Source organism: Carassius auratus, chromosome 4 (assembly GCF_003368295.1).
Source record: "Carassius auratus strain Wakin chromosome 4, ASM336829v1, whole genome shotgun sequence".
NCBI lineage: Eukaryota > Metazoa > Chordata > Actinopteri > Cypriniformes > Cyprinidae > Carassius > Carassius auratus.
The window spans coordinates 9,395,971-9,415,717 of record NC_039246.1 but is presented as its reverse complement, the minus strand read 5'-3'; the positions used below and the strand labels follow the sequence as shown (position 1 = coordinate 9,415,717).

The following is a 19,747-nucleotide window of genomic DNA, read 5'->3' as shown; positions in this document are numbered from 1 at the left end:
GTCCAGATGTGTGAGTGCTGAGAGGAGGGTAGTGGAGATGGCATCATCAGTCGAGCGGTTGGACCGATATGCAAACTGGAAGGGGTCCAGGGAGGGCAGACTTGATCTGGTGTATGACTAGCCGTTCAAAGCACTTCATGAGGATGGGGTTAGGTGCAACAGGATGGTAGTCATTGAAGCAGGATGGAGATGGCTTCTTCGGGACTGGAATGATGGTGGTAGTTTTAAAAAATGTGGGAACAACAGCCTGACTCAGTGAGATGTTGAAAATGTCTGTGAAGACATCCGTGAGTTCTGCTGCACAGTCTCTCAGTACACGCCCAGGGATGTTGTCAGGACCCGGAGCTTTGCGTGCATTGATCCTGCTGAAGGATTTCCTCACGCTGTCTGGGGTCAGCATTATCACCTGGTCGCCGGGAGGAGGTGGAGTCTTCTGTGCAGTGGTGCTGTTTTGTTGCTCAAAGCGAGCAAAGGTCCGTGGTGGGGGCTTGTAGTCCGTAATGGTCTGTATCCCCTGCCACAGGTTCCTAGTGTTTCTGCTGTCACTGAATTGATGAGCTATCCTCCTGGAGTGTTGTCTGGAGTGTGCCCTGGCTGTTCTCAGGCCCACCTCATCTCCAGCTCTGAAGGCAGCGTTCTGTGCCTTCGGGAGTCTGTAGACCTCCCCTGTCATCCACGGCTTCTGGTTGGCCCGGACGGTGATGGTTTTTGTGACCGTTACATCATCAATACACTTGTTGATGTAGGCAGTGACAGTCTCCGAGTACTCCTGGAGGTCAGTGGTGTTATTGAATATGGCAGCCTGCTTAAACATGTCCCAGTCAGTTGTGTTGAAGCAGTCTTGAAGAACCTCTGATGATCCTTCTGGCCGCCTGTTGTGAACTGGTTTGGCGACTTTAATGAGTGGTCTGTATCCATGCATTAGCATGACAGTGATGTGGTCTGAGGCTCCGAGGTGGGGGAGGGGAGGGCTTTGTAAGCTCCTCTCTGTGTGGTGTAAACAATGTCCAAAATGTTATTACCTCGTGTTGGAAAGTTAATGTGTTGGTGTATTTTTGGAAACACACCCTTTAAGTCAGCATGGTTGAAATCCCCAGCTATGATGAGAAAAGCATCGGGGTGTGCTTTCTGCTGCTCACTGATGTGCTGGTACAGTTCATTTAGTGCGTTGTTCCTGTTGCTGATAATGTTATTAGTATATTCCCTCGGCAGATAGAACGGCGGCACTTAATAATCATAAACTCCACCAGGGGTGAGCAGTGTTTGCTGATCACAACAGTATCGCGGCACCACGTGCCATTGATGTAAACACAAAGCCCGTGTCCGCTCGATAGCACGTCAGCTGGTCGAGCTGAATAGCGCCGTCTGGAACGCTGTTGCTGAGCCATGTTTCCGTGAACACAAAAACACAACAGTCTCTTAAACTCCTCTGAGTTGAGCGTAGTAATCGAATGTAATCCAGTTTATTGTCCAACGAGCGTACGTTAGCCAGTACTATGGTGGGGATAGATGGCTTGTGTGGGTTAGCCGTTAGCCTAGCCCGGATACCTCCGCGCTTCCCCCTCTTCTGCTTCCTCTCACACCGCTTGTGGCGCCTCCGCTGTGGGCGAGATGCAGTAGTGGGTGTTGGTGATGGTGAAGGCCTCCGTAGCAGACCGAGATCCCGTAGCTGTTCCGCATGCGCGGAGTTTAACTGTAAAAATGCGGTTCTGCCAACATCGAGCAGAAACTCGCGACTATATGCGCGCTTACAGACAGGTAGATGCGATGACGACGTACAAAAACTCTGCGACTCACAAGACATAAAGCACAAAAACACCATTCTGTCCGGACAGAGAGAAGCTGCTGCGTGTGGACGCGCCGCCATCTTGGTTAGATCCCACCATCTTGGTTAGACATTACTGGGAAAGACAAAGTTATGCACATAATTGTGGTCAATAAAAAAACTCACCCAAACTGCAGTTTATTGTGTGATGGTCCATTTTAATTTTAAACAGTCTCATTTTATGGTTGATAGTGAATTATTTGTGCTGAGCTTGAGAATCTTTTGCAGCAATAGCTCTGTATGCAGATTGAGGTTGGGCTTACCTTTCTTAGTTTTTCTATTCAACAACTGATATGTGGCCATTTTCTTCTCCTTATATTTTTCAGTGCCTCCTCTCGCTGAGCTTTGTCTTTCAAGAATTCCTACACAGACACGCATAATAAAACATACATAAATCATTTGCTAAAGAATGTAAAGGATGATTAAAATGTGTTGGTTTGTGTGACATAACGAGTCTTCCTTAATGACATCACAAATGAGATTGATTAGGAAATTGAAAACTGTACAACAATTCCATCATACTGTTGGATTAAAGAAGTGCATTTGTTAGCTCTAGCACTGAGAAAACATTTGACAGTTTTTATTTCCTCACTTCTCGTTTTCTTGCACGTTCCTCCTTTATCCTTTCATGTTCTTGCTTTGTCTTCTGATACGATGACATTTACTGCTTCCTTTGGATGAATGGAGTCTTCTAGGAGCTGAAGACACAAATCAGAAATGTGGCTTTGTGTGTGTGTGTGTATATATATATATATATATATATATATATATATATATATCTGTTACTGTACCTGTCAGACTGCTGGTTCATTAGCTGAATCAAAGACAGTAGTTTATTCAGTTGTTGTGTTTGAGATTTGTTTCTCAGTAAAAGGTAAATCTAACACAGTTTTTAGTTCATCATCTGCCTCTGTCTCTTCATCTACTGCTCTCCCCTTACATCTTTTCTTCTTTTTTTCTTGTTCTTCTTCATCTAGTCGTTCTTTTTCAGCCAGGTACAGATGTCTCGGATGCTTGGGATATTCCTCCTCTAACTGGATTGGTGATGCTTGCATTTTCTTCCTCTCCTTTCTGAGTTTGTTATATTCATGTTTCATCTTCTTCTTCCTTTTGAAGGCAAATCCCTGACCTGAGAAAGTTTGAGAGGGACATGAGATTCAAACAGTAACTTACTCTACTTTTAGTCCTAGTTAAATATTTGTTGTTTATGTTGGTCGATGACACATGACTACAATTTTTTTAATCTGTTGTGGCATTTTATATAAGAAAAATACGTGTTATATATATATATATATATATACATGGCCGCGGGAAGTGGGGGTGCTGGGGGTGCTGCAGCACCCCCTAGTGACGAGAAGGAGATAAAAAAAATGTAGGCCTATTAAAATATTTTGCACAATTTATAAATTCCTTATGAATATTTTAGAAAATGATTTTGACACACGCAGTCTATTACGTATATTTTGGATTTTAATTTCATATTTTGAGGCCTAATCAACACAGGTTCGGAAGTTAAGTTGTCAACGTCAGGCAGGCAGGTTTGGTCGCCGAGTAACGAGGTTTCCCGCTCGTTCCATGCAGAATACATTCATCTTTATATAATACAGCGCACCTCGACATTTGGACACCTGTAACCAGGGCACCCCGCCTGCATGTAGCTCAGGTAAGAGCATTGTGCTGCCGCGATTGTAACATTTATTTTTTTGGCAACAAGTGTGGGATCAGCTTTGACTAGCCAAGCAATTGTAAGTAGCTAGTATACTATAGTATATTTTTGGAAGGTGGTGGGGATGGAGATGGAGAGTATTATTTCGTTCGTGTGTTCTTTGCGTAATGGTTGTGGAGAACTGTTAAATAACGTTTAAATAGTCGGAAATTATTTCCTTGTGGTTAGTGTAAAAATGTTGGAGATGGAGACAGAAAGCTTTATACTGTGCGTGTGTTTTTTGCGTAATGGATGTGGAGAACTGTTCAATAAACAAATTGCTTAAATAGTCAGAGATTATTTCCTTGTGGTGTACGTAAAAAGATTTTGGAGTTTATAGAGTTGCGTGTGACACAAACGTACAGTGACTCAAGCCAGCTGCCCAAATCGATTGCATTGTTTTAGCGTTATTGTGAAGTTTGATTAATATTATATTTTGTTGTAATGTTATTTGTTGTATCTAAATAAGTTGCATGTATGTATAGGCTATCTGAAATTGTAATGAAAGTAATTATTTCGTTTTCTTTCGATTATTAAACTATTATTTCTGATTCTGCTTCTGCTTCAGATTAATAAGGCATTGCGCATATCTGAGAACTGATGTCTGTGTGTTTCAGACCCTGTGCACTGAAGTGTATATGACAATAAAGTAGTAAATCTCAAGGTATTTATTTTTAAAATGTATTTTAAATAGGCCTATAGGCTCATAGGTTTTTTGTAAAAAAAAAAAATAAAAAAAAAAAAAAAAAAAAAAATTCACAGCACCCCCTCTTCAAAATTACTTCCCGCGGCCCTGTATATATATATAATATGTTAGTAACGTTTTCCAAAACGTAACCAAAGTTAAAGCAACGTAAAATATCTAACAAATGGGCTCGTGCGTTTTAAACAGATTCTGCTAATTTCGGACGTCTTTATTTGACACTGACGAGATGTCAGATTTGTTTATTCAGTGTTAACTTGATACATCTAAAATACATTTTCTGAAAAAGTGGCTATGTTTAAAATAGACTACTCACCTTCTTTCAAACAACCATCAAAAACTTTGTCTTCTGGAACTCATTTCTTTTTGGCGTTGTGTGTTAAACTACCATGTGCACATTTGCTATTGAAGTATTTTCCTTTATTTGGACCTTTAGTTTTTGCGTTTTGCTTTAAATGGCCATGTTTCACTTTTACATATTCTAATTTGTCTACGAAACGGTCTGTTTCTCGCATAAAGAAAGACGCACAATAATGACGTAAGGATGGTCCCAAGGCATTACTATTCAAAATAAACACCATTTGTGTGAGGGCAACATATTCGATTTCGCCATTCAACAAAACGCACACTGGTACACTCAACATGGCCGCGCATTCGGTCGCTCAGAGGAATCATTTCCTGATTTGACTACTTATGTCTCAAAGACTGGCCTGGGTCTATGGTCTACAGCTGCTGCTCTCGCTATTCTGTGTCCTTGTGAACAATAGCATTTAATGACATACCCGTCGACACTTTAAAGAGAAAATAAATCTTAAGCGCTTTCTCTCCATATCATTAAAGAGCATTATTAAAATAACATTATTTTCTGGCATTTAAAATATTCCAAATATTGTTTTAGAAGTCCCCAACAACAGTTTTGCATGCATGCAAGGACAAAAAAGAGTTTAGTTTTCTTATAATTTGCATTTATTTTTACCTGTTTTGACAGCGATTCTCAAATGATTCGTTTAGTGATTCACTTTTCAAAACCCCGCCTTTACGTGACGCTAATCTGCGGTGATTGGTCCGATGTGATTATTTTCGGAAACGGAACGCCCATCAAAGTGTATGAACAAACATGGCATCAATTTTACCCTATCACTTCAAGTCTGAATATGAAGGGGAAACGTCTGGAGATGCGAATGATCAACAAACTCAATCGCAAACACCACGACTGGAGCAGGATTTCTCAATGGTAAACATCAATGTAACGTTACCTTGGTTTTTGTCACTTCCCAATGGAGCAGGCTAAATATGATGTTAAATAATTTTGCTATCAAAGTGTAACGTAAGTTACAGATGAATTAATCGGCGATTTTTTTAGGCGCACGTGCGGAAACTGCATTAAAATGCCAAGCGAGAGAGAAAATGTTTGCTGCAAAGAAATACGACAGGTAATGCTAATCTATTGTTTATTCAATACTTGTGCTTTCGAAACTAGTACATGTAAACCTATAGATTAAAATCACAATCTTTACGTTAAGTGAACACATTCTATATATATATATATATATATATATATATATATATATATATATATATATAAGGAAGAAATGTAGTGCTCTAAATGTCCATGGATTAAACTATTGTGTGATTTCATGCAATATTCAAATTTTCGGAGATTATAATATTGTGGTTTTCACAAGCTGTAAACCATAATCATAGATTATAACAAATAAAGGCTTGAAATATCTCACTTTGCTTGTAATGAGTCTATGATTTATTTTCAAATTTTAAGTTGAATTCCTGAAATTAATTAATATATACACACACACACACACACACACACATATCTATCTATCTATCTATATATATATATATATAGATATATATATATATATATACACACACATATACATACACTCACATACATACATGGACTTATACTTGTTCTTTGATGATACACCTTTTTTCAATATAGGTTGTAAAAAAAAATGAACGAAGTTCCAGTCCCACCAACATGCATGCTGCATCATCCAGGCTTTGATCCGAATTGTCTGAATATGCATGTACTGCAGAACATCTATAACATATACAGATGTGACTATGGCCGTCTAAGGCGAAGAACCACAGAGGAGTAAGTATAGTTTGATATTACTACAAATAATCAAATCTATATAATAACATACTTATATTTTTAGTTGAACACGTAAATGATGAAATTGAAATAATGTTTTTATTTTCATTAATCTTTATTTACAAAAAAACAATATGTAATCATCTTATTTGGTCACATAGAAAAAAAAAAGTCTTTTATTTTTTTAGAAAGTTCCACCATGTGGCATACCGCAGCTTTGTTAGCTGTTGCTGGGGCTACTTGGGTCGGAGTGTCCGGGTTGTCCTTCCGAGCTGTGTTGTGAACCTGATACACCAGGAGTTTCCAGATCCGACTGGAGAGTACACCGGCTTTCGACCTCCGCTTGACTGAATCTTGAAACATGGCTGGCAATTGCTTCCACCTTTGATGGTCTGACAAACTCTGCACAAAGTGGCTTTGGAATGGGGACTGATTTCAGTTCTTCCACAAATGTAGAGGGGTCCATGACCACTTCTTCAAATACGAGCTTCAGTAGCTCATCAACATAAGCTGTAATAAAAACATTAAATTTTTTATTACTTATTTCAAATTTAAAATATCTTTATTTTTTAGTTGGTGTTTGTAATTTAAATGTTACATTACTTATTACACATTTATAATATTTGACAAATTTTTTAAAATTTTTTTTTAGTAAAATGTTTTGTTACTTACTATATTTTGACTTTTGTTTTAATGGCCGTGCTACACATTGCCCTTTTTTGATTTCGGGAACACCAATCGGTACACCGCCTGTCCTGCCTTGGTTGTGGCTTGTTTTCTGTTGGCGTTTTCATTATGAATCGCAGCAAGATACAGTCTGCAATAACAGAAGACACAGTAAAGGACAGCTTCTCTACAATACGTTTCTAATTTTTTTGTTAATAGTCATATTGACTCTTCCTCCTCCTCTCCCCTCTCTTCTTCCAACAGCAGAGGTATTTTTGGTGGTCTGAAACCAGACTTTACTGGTGTTGATGCAAACGGTATATCAGGGTTCCTTAAATCTTGCCCTGGAGGTCCAATGCACTGCATAGTTTAGCTCCAACCCTGATAAAAGTCAGCTACCTCTGATTTTCTAATGATAATGAAGACATTGATTGGCATGGGTTAGAATGCTCAGGTGCGTATGATTAGGGTTAGAGCTAAACTCTACAGGAAAGTGGATCTTGAGGTCCAGATTTGAGGATCCCTGCGGTATATCACAGGTGGTTGATGTGCCAACAGTCACACAAGCAACTGTAGCCTGTGAACCTTAAAAATAACATACAATTACGTTAAAATTTTTATATTAAAAAATGACATTTAAAAAGTGATATTAAAATCTTTAAAAATAAATAAATAAATAAAACATTTATTAAATGTATACCTGTACTCCGAATGTGAATGTTCTTCATTGTACTAGAGGACAGTTGGGTTCCAACAGATTTTTTCTGAAATTCATCTGTTTGCGTCGTCACAGAAACAGTTTGTGGACAGGCAGTCTGACAAGCCACATCAGATTGTAAAACTCTACTTTGAATGCATGCTCTGATATGATTTACTCTGAAAGAATAAAAGCAAATAATTTATTTGTTAACGAAATGTTGGTGCATAAAAAGGAATAAAAACACATAATTTACGTAAAAATTACAAAAAACAATATAAAAGTTTATTAAAACATTGGTGCACATATTCTGACCAATGTGAGTATATAAGTAAAATGTTAGCAGTGTTTACAGAGATAATACTTATTGTTTAACACGGAGCACAATTTAATTTTATCAATTAAATTGTGTTATAATAATGATAATAGTCCACTGCTTTGTAGTTTGTAGTAAAAAATTAAAAATAAGATAAGGAATTCAATGGTATGTTAGCGAGTATAGCCCAGAGTTCATATTGTAAAAGCACAATCAGTCTTTGTTTGCGTTAATTCGATGCATAAACATAACGTCTTTACCAAAAAAAAAAAAAAAATGCAGTAACGTTCCTTTACTACGAGGTATGACTCTATTAAAGAAAACTCCGAAAACAACGACAAACAATTCACATATCTCAATTGTCATTGAAGACCTAGAAGCTAAACGGTGCTTACACAACAAACCAAACAATTATTAAGCATGCTACATAAAACATAAAAGCAACAATTATTAATAACACTTACAGGTTGTGATACGGAGGAGGAAGCTGATGCAAATACACTTGGAACTGAACATTCCTCAGCCGGCTTGCCATTAATTCACATTTTTTAAAGTTTAGAGTCAGGCCTGATGCCTTTGAGAAAACAGAATTTTTTTCAATAACTAATGGAAGTACCTCTTTATTTTTAAGAAATAAAAGAGTGTCATCTGCAAATTGACTTATAGTAAAGGTTCTACCAAGAATATCTATGCCTATACTATCTTCAAAGTTTTTAATGAATAAAGACATAAGTTCAACTGCAAGATTAAAAAGTAATGGTGAGACAGGGCATCCCTGACGAATTCCTCGTTTAATTTGGATTTTGGGTGATGAACCAACATTAAGAGAAACACTACTAAAAATATCATTATAAAACATGGAAATTACTTTACAAAACATAGGGCCAAAACCAAAAGTTTCTAAGGATCTAAACAAAAAGGAGTGTTCAAGGGTATCAAATGACTTGAAGAAATCTAGAAATAGAAGTAAGCTTGTCTGGGGAATTAAAAAATTATAATCAAGCATATCAAGAACTAGTCTAATATGACTGTGAATACTTCTCCCTTTAATAAAAGCAGATTGTGTTTCACTGATAATTTCACCAATACCCTTTTTTAATCTATTTGCAAAAACATGAGAGAGCAGTTTGAAATCATTACATAAAAGAGTTATTGGTCTCCAATTGTCTAAAAATAATTTATCTTTGTTCAACTTTGGAGCTAGAATAATTAAACCGTGCTTCATTGATGGAGATAATTCAGCTTTATCTATACATTCCTTTAGTGCTTCAAAAACTAAAATTCTTATTTCGTGCCAAAAGTGTTTATATAGTTCTACTGTGATGCCATCAATACCTGGCGACTTTCCATTAGACATTTGCTTTATAGCAGTGTCTAATTCTGAAATCTCAATGTCAGCATCCATCATATTTCTAAAATCAGAGTCTATAATAGGAACTCTATCTTTTAAAAAGGAGAAGAAGAGATCACAATCGCTTTCTGAAAATTTAGATTTATATAAATAGTTATAGAAGGAATATATGTAGTCATCAATTAGTGTTTTTTCTTGGCTTATACAATTATCAATACTAAGTCTATTAATAATTTTCAAAGCTTGTTTTTGTTTTTCTAGATTAAAGAAATATGAAGAATTTTTTTCCCCTTCCTCAATCCACCTGGCTCTAGATCGTATAAATGCTCCTTTAGCCTTTTCTGTATAAAAATCATCTAACTCTGATTGAAGAGTATAGTTCTTTTTCCTCACTCTTACTAAGTATGTCTTTATTACTGAAATAATTTAGTCTTGATAAAATTGTTGTCTGCCTAAATTTTCTAGCATTTGCAATTTGTTTGCCTTCTTTAATCGCTTTTTTTTTTTTACATTAAATTTGATCCATTCCCATTTGCCAATTGAGGTTAATTCAGACATGGTTTTAACATTATTAATCATTAACAAAATAGAATTACAAAAAGATTCACATTTTAGTAAATTATTATTAAACTTCCAGTGAGTTCTGGTAGACGTAGAGCTGTCATTACTCCTAAGAGAAAGTGAAATGGCACTGTGATCAGTTAAAACTGAAGGAGAAATATTACAATCAAATGTAGAAGAAAGAAGATTAGTTATCAACCAAAAATCCAACCTGGAACGCTGAATGCGCCCTGAAAAGGAACCCCATGTAAATTGTTTCTTATGTGGGTTCTGTACACGCCAAACATCAATTAAATCAAGAAACTGAGATATATTATAAATCAGGGGGTTATAGGAAAAAGTGGTGAAAGGAGTGGGGTATCTATCCTGCCATTCATCTGGAACAGCGTTAAAATCCCCTCCAATAATAATTTTATCTGTAAAATATGTGTTCTTCCAGACATCAATTTTTGTAGCCATATTCTGAAAAAACAACTTATTAGCGGCCTTGTTAGTGTAACCATAAACATTTATCAAAATTAAATTACATTCATTTGATTCAAGAACCACCATAATCCAGTGACCCTCATTATCGCTTGAACTTGCAACAATTTTGCTGTCCATCCATTTAAACAAAAAAGCGACCCCTGCTGAGTGAGAAGTTCCATGAGAGAATAAAGCCTCTCCACCCCATTGTGATTTCCAAAATCTCACATCTACATCAGTTGAATGAGTCTCTTGAAGAAAGAAACAATTTACTTTTACTTGCTCCTTGCAAAAAAGAAAAAGTGCCTTACGTTTAACATTACACCTAATACCTCGAACATTTAGAGATAACAGAGAAAAAGACATAAACTTGAATTAAGAAGAAGAAGAAGAAGAAGAAGAAGAAAAAAACTAATTACAGATTTTGCAGAAGATCAAATATCGTTCCTCTTACACAGGCATATAATAACACATTTAAGGCCGATAAAACCGAACTCAAAATAAGCCTTAAAGAATGATGTACAAATAATATATTCGATATTAACTTTGAATAGAATTCTAAATGAAATACCTAGATCCATACAATCGCATGATCCTGAATACGACATAGCCTAACTGTGCCTTAGTAGACAATTGAAGCTATTCTCCTCACAGATTTAAAGTAACTCAAAAGCTATCACTTCATTCACCACTAACTAAGCTGTCACTCTCTGACCATTAATCACTGCATATCCGTCGCGAAGGGATGCTTTCAAGTTTTTCTTTCTTGCCTCCTCAACTTTAGGCCATATCACTGTAAAAACTAAAGGTGCATCAGGTATCCTTTTGAGTACTCCAGGAACCTTAAAATGTATTTTAAGTGCCTCAAAGCTCTTTTTCTCATAATATGGTTCCAGGAGGAACCATTAGAGTCTTTGCAGTTCGTGCAGGAACTCATGGGATCCTCGAAGCACTTTGTTCCCAGTTCTGAGGTTCTGGAGTCACCCTTTCATTACACTGAGACCTCAAAGTGCTCTGAAGGTTCCTGGAGGAACTCACATTTTAAAAAAGGGTTACTGTAAGCTCTGTTAACATTAAAGTGGTTCCTGGAAGATCTCACTTGTAAAAGCCAGCATCTGGAAGAACCAAGAGATTCATGTGACAAAAATGAAATTTGACTGATTATTATTATTATTATTAATTACTTTTGAGGAATGTGATGGAACAATGACTTTTGTGGCACTTTCCATGTGAAAAAAAACTAAATGTAAAAATCTTCACACTTGTTCTGTCAAAACATAAATAAATAAATAAATAAATAAAATAGTTTTATTGAAATAGGCTAAATGTTAAATCATTTGAAGGTGGATAGAAATATGATTGAACTAAATGACTCATTACGCATTAGCTACTTTAATAAAAAAAATATTCTAATTATAACAATCGGTACAATAGTAATATTTAGAGTTTTTTTTTTTTAATTTGCCTAATAAAATAAGTTTAAATTATTCAGAAATAATTTTTCAACTGTTGTCAAGAAGAAAATGCATGAGGTTTGGACGCGTCCTCGCGCTCCTACTGTTTGCTCACGCGCGCGTGCGTGGAAGAGAGATTTCAAATACAAAGAAGTAACGGCTCCAAGCTCCATTCATCAAAGAGAGTAAGAAACAACCGCTGCGCAAGGTGAGTAAAGACTCCGAAATAAATACACAGGTTTATTATTTGTATACTAATTCCCACACTGACACATTAGACTGTAGCCTATGTTTTTTTTTTTTTTTTTTTTTTTTGTATGTTTGTTTTAACCATTAATTTAATAGCCGCGATGCTTACGAGTCTAAAGCACTTTGTGGGACAAACAATAATTAACGTTATTAGTTTGGTTTACGCATGATGTTTAAATGTTTACGTGTTTATTCATTGTTTACGTGTTTATGTGTTTATTGATTGTAACTTTTTCGTTTACGTTTGTTAAATAGTTAACGTTACACATCCATGTTAACGTACGTTACATTTGCACATAACGTACTTAAACTGGTTTTAAGTACTTAAACTCTCCTCAGAAAATCCAGTATGACTTCTCTGAAAGTCTCAAAAGCTTAACAGAGCAGCACCATGTAAGTATTTCATTATTTATTTGACATTGAAATAACTGAAATAGTGTTTCAGCTTGGCCTAATCCAAAATTATATATGATACACTGTTACACTGAACTGAATTAAACAATAAAAAAAACTACCCATATGTTATTTTTTATTCAGCAGTTAATGAAGAAATGTGGCTCTGTAGTGGACACCTGTGAGGCAGTGGACAGACAGCTGCTGAAGTCTGATGCTGGTTGACAATAAACAGACCTCTCTGGACGTACCCCATCTTTTGCAGGTGTGTAATTAAGTGAACGGTAGCAGACACACACCAGAAACCCTTCTAAAACATTCAATTATTTCACTAGCTAGGACCACGCCACAAACCAACTATGCAACTGGGGAAGAGTAGAAAGAGGATGAAGGGGTCGAGGGAATGGGATGATGGTCAGGTTGATCAGGGAATCTTGAATTGATGGCTCAGGGAGACTCAGGGTGGGGGTACCGTCTCTAGCGTATATTTAGGCCAGACAATGAGGACCCCCTGATACAACCTGATAGAAATATAATGTGGGATAAGGTTGGTTGAATGGATGAGAAAGGGAGGGAAGGGTGGGTTCTCGAGAACGAGACTAGCAGAGCGGTGTGAGGTGGCCCGGTATATATGGAGGTTTGGAAGTCAGGTGATTGTTTGAGGTGTGGCCCTGCTCCCGAACTTTAGTTAACTTCACTTAACCCCATTTATAGGTTATTAACAGTTCTTTTTTATTTTTTTTATTTTAGAGAAATTATACCATTGCCCTTCCTGTTACATGATGATCCTGCTGTCCTGGACTGTATATGATGAGGTAAGTATGAGTTTGTCCATGTGTGCAGACATATGTAGTGTACACACACACATTATAGACACATTGTGTACTTAATTAGTCTACAACCATTATTCAATGCAATAATATGACATAAATAATTCCTGTGGTGTTCCTCATTTTTAAGATAATAAAAAAATACCTGTGCTAAATGAATAAATGTAAATATTTTATTATTTAATTTGATGTATATCACTATAACAGCCTACACATAATCTCAGAACAGCTGTGGTAATAACAGAGGACCCATTTGGTGAGAGCAGCACTGCAGACTTTCCTGATGGTGAGGAGCTTCTTGCTGATGAACATGCAGACATGAGTTCACCTTACTATGAGTAACTGTGTTCTGTTCAACATTATATAGAAAAGCAATTAAAAGTTCACTAAAGCGCACTATTTTTCTGCTGTATCTGTTGGTCATTCAGGAGGAGATCATGGACAATTTTCACAAGACTGATGATGTGTTTCAGCTGTGTTTGTATCGTAAATCCTCACAATGTTTGTATATTTTGATTTTTTTATTATTATTATGTGCATTTATAACACTATACTTTGTATTATAACACATTCATATCAAATTACAGAAAGAAATAGTTAATGCTAATGCAAGGGTGTTTCTAATCCAGAGTCTTTGGGATGAATGCTAAATTTGACATTGTTCTCTCTTCTGACTGCTGTTATCAGTCGCTGTCAGATTTTTTCCTCTGATTGAAAGTTGTGAAAATGCTATTGTAGAGTTTTTCATTTTGCTATTTGAGTAAATGAGAATGCAAAAATATATTTATGATACTCTCCCATTCACTGCTCTCGAAGTTAACCCAACTATAACAACTTATGCTGCTGAGAAACTGGTTTATCTCGAGGCTTATCAATTTCTTGAAATGTCCTGTGTGAATTCTCCCAATCAGTCACCACTATTTAGAACAGGAAAGAATATGTTACTATTAATTGCATTGTGTCTAAAATTTAAATCATTGTTTTAGGTACATAAGATGTATTTTTAAAGTTCTAAGATTATTGAGTCACATTTATTTGTTTCTAATTTTAACCAATGTGTAAATGCTTTTTTTGTTGTTGTTTATAGCAGTATTAACACTGATGTTGCCATGAATGGGACTGTGATGTGCAGTATTGTGATTATGGATATTGTTGTTGTTTATCAATAAACTGTTTTATACGCATTTGTTTTATTTTTAATCATTAAAAAGGTCAATAGCAGGACAAATAAACCAGGAGGGGGGGGGGCATTAAAGAACTGAAATGGTGCCTTGAAGCACCCCAGGTGGTTCCTGGCCATCATAATAAAAGGGTTCCTCCTGGAACCATTGAAAGTTCCTCAGAGAACCACCACCATTTAGAGCAGTGCCTAGAGGCTCTTCAGACGGTTCCGCCGGCGTGGCGAAGTGAAGAACCCCAAAAGGTGCCTCCAGGAACCTTTAGTTTTTACAGTGTAGATGAGCATGAGCCTCCCGGTCGTCCTTGCAAAAATCCTCTCTAAAACTCATTTTTTTCTCCATGCAGACTGGTGCATTCTTTGACATTCTCCAAACCATGTCACGTACAAATCTCATGCCAAACTGAATGATGATTTGCCGCGATCTTGCACCCTTCACTTTTTTGCCGAGGCGATGAACTGTGTCCACAGTATTCTGCAATTGTTCTGGAGAGTGAGGGACAATCTGAGACAAGATATCAATCACGACACTTCTGACATCCTCATCTTCTCTTTCTGGAACTCCATTTAGCCTCAAACACCACCTGCGTTTGTATCTATCATGCTCCACACATTTCTGTTTCAACACTTCGTTTTCCTTCTGTAAGTGAGTTACCTGTGATTTCAAATTAACCACATCCTCCTTAACACCTTTCAACGCCGTCGTATTGGCATCCAGAGACTCGGAAATTTTGACAATTGCATCAGTGTTCACTTTCAGTTGGAATTCAAAGGCACAAATGTATTCAGAATTTTCATCGAATTTACGACTGAGGCTTTGGATGGCGGCGTACAGAACGCTAGTGGAAATATCATCACTTTCCTTTTCCTGTACTGCTTTCACTCTTTTGGGTCCAGGACTTTTGAGAGGGGTGTGAGGCATAGTCTTCTGTCTAACATCTTTAGCAGACGACACTTCAATCTCCATCGTATCGATAGGTTCATCTTTTTCTTCACCTGAAGCTATTCCAGCATAGGCATGTTCTCCAGTTTTCCCGCCATAATGCTTCAGCGAGTGCAGCAAAAAAGACAAGCGAATAGACTCGTATAAACAAAAAATCTCACGAATGTAGTAACAGAAAACAGAGTAAATCAATAATCTTAAATAAAGAAAAACTGTAGACTAAGAATAGACGGCCTTTTACACAATTACATCAGAGCCTGTAAAAAGTTCGACTTATCTCTCCGCCATCTTAACACGCCCCCCTCGCCATTATGTTTTGTAGTTTTCACTGGCGTCTTGGAGCGCAATAAGTGGGCGTGTCGTTTTCAAATAACTTGACAAGTTGACCTCATCTAGTCAGAGAAAAGGCTTCGGTCTTCTAACGATTCATAAAAATGACTCAGAGTCGACTCTTATTTTTGAAATACAATAACTTTATATACGGTGCACTGTTATATTTCAAACTTTGCAGGATGTTTTTGTTCACTTAGATCTATGTTACAAACTACATGAAAGGTAAATTTCAAAATTCCATGATAGGTGCTCTTTAAGTATCTCAAATGCTCACACTGTGTGGACTTTTACCTACATGCGTGATGTTTGGACTTGGAGCACGTTTATGTGTGTGAATCCAGAGGAAGTGTTGTGTGCTTTCAGTTCCACACAAGACCGCATGAGAGTGATAAGAAGGTAAGATGCTCTCCATCTGATTTGCATAAAAATATATATGTATATATTTATTTATTTATTTTTAGGAGAGAAAAAAAAAACTTTTGGTTTCTGCAATTCCTCAAAGAAGTTGGTGGACATATCAGCCCTGCTGAGGGCAGCGAGAGCCCATTGTTTACCAGGTCTGGGGGTCTGTATGCAGCTGGAAGATCTGATGCAGAATCTGAGACTGATGACTAGAGACACTACAGCAGGTAACTGCAGTCAGATCAGAAGCACTGAAAACCACATTTAGATTCCACTGCATCTTTATTGTGATTATTATGCATGTCAGATTCAGGTTATTAGAAGGTCATATTTCATGCATTGTCTGTAATTCCCATAGGACAGTCATCAGACAAAGCAGTAACACCGGATGAGTTTATGAACTGTAAGAAGGCCCATGAGGTGCAGGCAGTGTCCGAGGTTGTGGCTAGTTTGGCCAAATACTGCCGAGTCAAACAGGTAAAAATGATTGAAATGTAATTAGTTCAAAACAAAATGAATTTATTATTTTGATCATCTGTTTCTTCTTCTCAGGTGATAGACGTGGGTTCAGGGAAAGGCTACCTGTGCTCCTATCTGTCCATGCGGTTCAACCTGCAAGTGTTCGGGATCGACTCCTCCAGCACCAACACACATGGAGCTCAGGAGAGGAACAGGAAACTGAAGAAGTTCTCCAAAGCTTATCAGAAACCAAACAAAGCCACTAGGAAGCAAACTTTGGACAGCGAGGATGCGAGTATACAACACAGCAGAAACTTTGAAAACAGTGATGGCATCAGAAACTTTATTACTGAGGAAAAGGAAAGCTTTGAGGCTCGAGCGGATAGCAGTGCTTTATCAAAACAAGTCACCAATGATTTATCTGCTTCATATAATGCTGCTGAATGTCAATTAGACCTGAATGATTCAGATTCAGGAAGCAGCTTCCTCAGTTTGCTGTCTCTAGACGTCACAGAAGACGTCTCTCTCCGCGTCAACCACAGCCAGCTGAGTCTGGAGAAGAGGAAGAGAGAGAATCTGGAGAGGAAAGCTGGAGAAGGAAGGGGGAACATCAGAGACAACGGCCTGTTTTCCCCTCTGACCTCATATGACCCTCTAACTTTAGCACTCACTATTCTAATTCAATTCTTAAAAAAGAAACTACTTTTCTAATCTTTTTCTTTTCTATCTGTTTTCTTTTTATTTATTATATTATTTAAAAGCACTTGCTATGCGTGCTGCGTTGAAGCTAACTGAGACTTGTTATAGCACTTATATATCATTGCTCTTTTGCTGGTTTTGATTGCTTCCATTGTCATCATTTGTAAGTCGCTTTAGATAAAAGTGTCTGCTAAATGAATAAATGTAAATGAATGTCACTGCAGAAACTGAGCTCAAGACGCTGATCACAGAGCTGGAGGTCAAGAGATGATGGTTTTGTCCAAGGGAGAATAATAATAGCAATAATAATAGTAAGAATTATTTATTATTGTAATTTATAAAACCAAATATTTAATTAATTGTTTAAAAATAATAATTATTATTAAGTCACTATGAATAATTAATAATACATTTTAGAATTATTGTAAGAAAAATAGTGTAAATATGCAAAATAATTCATGTTTAATAAATACATGTTAATAATTATAATAATAATTATCAAATAATAATCATAAAATTCTAATTATAATATAAAGTATCAGGGCAGAAAATGTGTTTACAAAATATACAACAGTATGGTTTTATAAAATCAGTCATTTAATTGATTGTTAAATAATAATAATTATAATAATAATTTTAAATGGTTTAAGTACATATTGTTAAAATGATAACAATAGCAGTAGTAATAATAATAATTTATTATTCATTGTGAACTAAATTACAAAGACAAATAACAAATAACAGAAATGAAAACAACATTAATTATAATAGTAACTACTGTATTATTATTAATAAAATTATATTGTAACAATTTTAATGACTTCGAATATTTTAAAATATAAACATTATTGAATTACTTTTATAATTGCAATTTAACTAATTATCATCATTATAATTAATGAATAAATTAAAGAATTTGATGTTGTTTTTATTATATTAATTCATCATATTGTAACGGATATGCAGATCATCGATTCATGTGTTTAATTCAGATTTTCCAAATGAAACCCTTTTTGCACTAAATGCCTGGGCCTGGCACCAGCCTGGCTGGACTTAAATTATTTACGATACCCATGCGAGCTTCAAAGGAGACCTGAAAACCCCCCCCAAATTCCTCCAACACACTGGAGACAAAGGAAACCTTTCGTAAAGTTCCTTACTTTTGTAAGTCCTTATTAATATGTATTTTTAATGTTTGTGTATTGCATAAAAATGGTTAATCCTGGGTAAATGGTTAAAGTGCTGACTTATAAGTGGAAATGTTCTCCTCAGCCTAACTCTTTCTCAAATAGTCATGTGTATGTAACCCCCACCTTTGCAGGTCGTAAAACTTTACGACCACCCTGGACAACAGGAGAGGAGAGAAGCCAAATCACTGGTTTCTTTTCCCCAATGCATTCTATGGAATGTATTCATTACCTTTTTGTTTTTATGTTTTATAAATGTATTACGTATTCCTTTTTGGTACATTAGATGTTTCCCATATAAATTGGGACTATCTGGGTTTTAGCAGTGTGTGTTAATCTTTAATTGTCTCCACAGAGACAAAGGAACTTTTCCCTCCGCTGCAGATCGCAGACATTCATTGGATGTTCCCTCGAAAAGGGGCGTGAACCATTTCAATCTATAAGAATCGACCGAACAAGATCCGCCCCCTCTTCCTCTCTTCTTCTCGTTCTTGGTCCTCGGACACGCTGCTCTCCTGTGCGACCCTCTGCGCGGCCTCGTGCCGCGCTCATTTCAGCCCCCCTCAGCACAGGGGCTGAGAGAAAAAGCCATTTTAATGGCTCCTTTGGAAGCTTTCGTTCTTTTCTTTTCTTTACTAAGTTTATTCGACTATTCGCCTCTCCACACAAGGAAGACGAATTCTGGAACATTGTTTGTTGAACCTTTCAAATACCGCGCGAGGACAGAACAAAGGACAACGTGCTACACGCTCACGCCAAGATCAAGCGCAGCGTGCACGCGCGTCACATGGCCTCCAGGACCACGCAAGCTGTTTTCAAAAGGAACAGCGTGCAAAGCTCACAAGCTCGACGCCGATCTCACGCCACGCACACTGGGCCATGCAAGTATCAGTTTCTCTATGGAGATTTAAATGCTGCTTTAAAGTGTTGCTATGATCTGATCGTTGTTGGCTTCCAAAAGTTACTGACTATGATTTCCATACCTGAGCTCCTTATGTGATCTCATTCTATTTTCTCTTTCTTTCTCTCTCTCTCTCTCTCTCTCTCTCTCTCTCTCTCTCTTTTATTTGGATTCCGTTATGTCTTGTATAAAGCTTACTGTTTGTATTGTCGTACGCATATTTACTCTGTGTGATTTGTAGTTTGATGTATTACTAGTTGATTTATTAAAAACCCATATACTGACGATTGGCTTGGACTCCACCCCACTTACATT

At 36.8% G+C, this 19,747-nt stretch overlaps 1 protein-coding gene and 1 long non-coding RNA gene across 2 annotated transcripts in view; one reads left to right on the top strand and one right to left on the bottom strand.

The window, feature by feature from the left end:
- LOC113068563 (antigen WC1.1-like) overlaps nucleotides 1-19,747 on the top strand; it is a 79,342-nt gene that overhangs the window by 30,624 nt on the left and 28,971 nt on the right. The gene's annotated exons all lie outside the window — the stretch shown is intronic.
- LOC113068322 (uncharacterized) lies at nucleotides 1,531-2,656 on the bottom strand. Its single transcript, XR_003279514.1, has 4 exons — nucleotides 2,617-2,656; nucleotides 2,418-2,523; nucleotides 2,089-2,187; nucleotides 1,531-1,901 (listed from the first exon to the last, which is right to left on the bottom strand). It is a non-coding gene; the product is annotated as an uncharacterized LOC113068322 (long non-coding RNA).